Source organism: Anguilla rostrata, chromosome 6 (genome assembly GCF_018555375.3).
Source record: "Anguilla rostrata isolate EN2019 chromosome 6, ASM1855537v3, whole genome shotgun sequence".
In the NCBI taxonomy this organism is placed as follows: Eukaryota; Metazoa; Chordata; class Actinopteri; order Anguilliformes; family Anguillidae; genus Anguilla; species Anguilla rostrata.
This window is the reverse complement of record NC_057938.1, coordinates 27,559,252-27,562,545: the sequence shown is the minus strand read 5'-3', so window position 1 is coordinate 27,562,545 and position 3,294 is coordinate 27,559,252.

Genomic DNA, 3,294 nt, shown 5'->3' with positions numbered 1-3,294 from the left:
TGATGTGCCATGTCGCTTCTTACATAGCCTACCTGTAAAATGACAGTAACGTACTGTCTGTAGCTAGCTTGCTAGCCGACACGCCACACTAGACTCCAAAGTTAGGACAGGTTTTTCGGTTCGGCAGCTCATAAAAACTTGGTTCTGGGTTCTTTATCCAGTTGGTGGTGCATCCCACCACACACCAGCTTTTTTCTGTTGTTTGCTAGCAGACGAAAGTGACAAGGAGGCACCTTTACGCAATACAAAATCAATAGAGAGCGATGAATTGTTTTCCCCTCCGGAGTGGGCGGGACTTAATTGCGCTGTCTCTATAACCTGCTGCCAGTGTACATGTTTTCTGGTGGCTAGGTCACCGGGAAAACTCGCTTGAACAACAATATTTTCACATATATTTTTTTTCTCCAAGATCGTGTCTACAGTATGGTATAAAGGATTTAAATTTTACGAATGGGTGTTTTTTAAAAAAAAATTTAAATTTAAATTAGGGTGAAAATTGGGATATGAGCCTGGTCAATTCCAGTCCCCAACTGCAATGGAATATTGAAGCCACGGGGCTGCTGTTTGAAACTGAGACTGTGAAATTCAGTATTCGTTTTACTGTACGAATACCACAAAATATTGGTTCATGTTGTTAAAGGAAAACACCACCCTAAAGTCGCACAGGTGATGATGCGTTTCCCTCCAACGATAGTGACTATATTGACAATACGTAGCATGTATGACATTATGCATGATGAATAAACTGTCAAAATATGTTTTCTGAAAGATCGCCAAAACAGGTTTGACCTCCCTACCATGGAACCGGTAAATGGAAGCTGTCTCCAGTTCTTGTATAGACTATCTCATAAAAAACACGTTTTCAACGTACAAAAATGCCAAGTTACTCACACATACACGACATACACCGTCAATAACTCATTCATTCAGACTGCCAAAATCCAGGCCTGCCATTAAAAGTATTGATATCAAAATGACGCCAAGTTACAGTAGGCCTACTACAAACAATATAGGCTATCTTGCCTCATCGAAATTACATAAGATGTATTCCAAAGCAATGCTACCCAATATTTCCTCAATTCTTTCAAGTCAATTGGCCCTGTGTCTATAAGCATGCACTACATGGGCAGGCCAAACATATGTGTGGATGGCTTTCTCACAGTCAAGATTGATTGAATAGGCGTGTATATGTCCAATTTGTATTGGTATGTATGTATTTTGGTGCCCAGCCTTTCTGTTGCGTGAATGATTGTATGTTTCTTGGTATAAATGTCTGTTCGTAAATGTGAATGTAACATGCTTTTAAAGAAGAACACAGGCCAGTAAGCACAGAAGAGCTCCCGTTGAATCCATATGCTTAGCAATATTGTAGCCGGTTAATAACTGAACGGTGATCGGCGGGTAGATATGGTGCAAAAGCAATAATTGATAAGTAGTAGACAATTATTAGTGAGGGTCGAAGCAGGTTAAAGGAGTAACATGGTGGTTGAACGTGACACTTCCCAGTTGTCTTTAGGCAACAACAAAACAAATGTGCATAATTTTTTTATTATTCAGTCATTTCAATGTAGTTTAAAACGTATTTTTCTAAGCCTAAATTTCCCACTATAAAAGTTCACCCGAACCGTCTGGGCGTGGTAATGAGAACTGTCAGTTAGCTATGATTGACAGACCGTGCCCCGTTACCATAGCTACCCCCATGATAAGCGCTATTTTTGGGAGACTTTTCACAAGCTAGCTAGCTTAGTAGTATATCAAGTATCGATAGATAGCTAAGATAAGGACGTTGACTTATATCCAATTATAATTTTTGCTATCTAGCTAGCCAAGTTAAGATAAAGGCACAACTATAACGTCCTCATAAAAGCAAACTAGCTAGCTAACGTTATCGATAACATTGCCTTATGAAAGCAAACTACCTAGTTAGCTAACGTTAGCTAGCTAGCTAGCTAAATGACTATAACCAGAAATAATCTAATAGTCCTTAAAAGGCACTCTAATTTAAGTGAACCTAACGTTAGTGAAATATTTGCATTGTCTTGCCTGTAAACCAGCTGCACAAACTATGGGTCTCGAGTTATCCATGGGTTTACGGGGCGTGGAAAGGGGAGTGGTTACTGTGTTCGTGAGGCACCAAGTTGAGAACTTTCTCAACCGGTTGAAAATAGGACGATAAATTGAAAACGCGTATTTCTCCAAAAATACAGAACGGACATATTTAAGACTTTACTCATTGTGTTTCTTCAATGCCTCTTGTGCAAATAGCACATAAAACCGAGAAAGTGTGAGAATCACCATGGTACTCCTTTAAAGAAAGGTGTTCCTAGCTGGGCTTGAACCCACGACCCTGTGTTCCCAAGACTGTAACCTTGCCCACTAGGCCACAGGTGGACTAGCTGTTTAAACTGGAAATGTTTCAGAGTAAAAAGGTTTGGGTATTTTGCGTGTGTATGCGCGTTTTTGATTGGGTCGTGTAGGTGAAGATTTGGCTGGTGTCAGTGAAATGTCCAATGGGGAGACATGTTGTTAGTGGGATAGGCGGCAGGAGAAATAAGAATGAGAAGAAGAAGAAGAAGAAGAAAGAGAAGAAGAAGAAGAAGAAGAAGGAGAAAACGCAAAATTCCCTTAGTTTAGGGCTTTATTGTGTGGGCATGTGAAGTTGTTTATGAATTCTGTCTGTTGAAATGGGGTCAGAATGTACAGAATTTAATGTTTTTAAGGGCTGAGTGTCTGTGGCTGTTGTGGTTACTTCTGTGGGGAACCCTGAAAAGTGCCAAACTCTCGGTGCTGTATAGGTATGGGGCATGCCCCCGCCAAGGCGTAACTTGGCGGGATGGCATACCTGCCATCCCAATCTCGATGCAGCAACACCATCTAGCTTTGAAAAGGATCATTAAGATTTAAAAAAAAAAAAAATATCTATCCCGATTTACGACTCCCGCATGATCGATCCTTCGCATCATACCGGATTGTAGCTCATGCTATAGCCTATGGAGCCACAAGTTATAATGGAAGTGAGGGAGGAAACCTGCATGCAGCCCCAAAACCACTCAAATATATCCTACTCCTAGAGCTCACCTTCACCAAACAGAATTCCTCGTAATTGTGTCGTTATCCTATGTATGAAGTGTAGATTTTTCTACTTGTATTGTGTGTATTTTTACGGGACTTACATTTTAATATTACATTTTTACGTTCAGCCCTGTGCAATATTAAATAATTCTGTTGGCGTTTGAGGTGGTCGACAGGCCCCCCTCCCAACTCGGTCCGGTCGTCTTGTGCATGTTTATATTA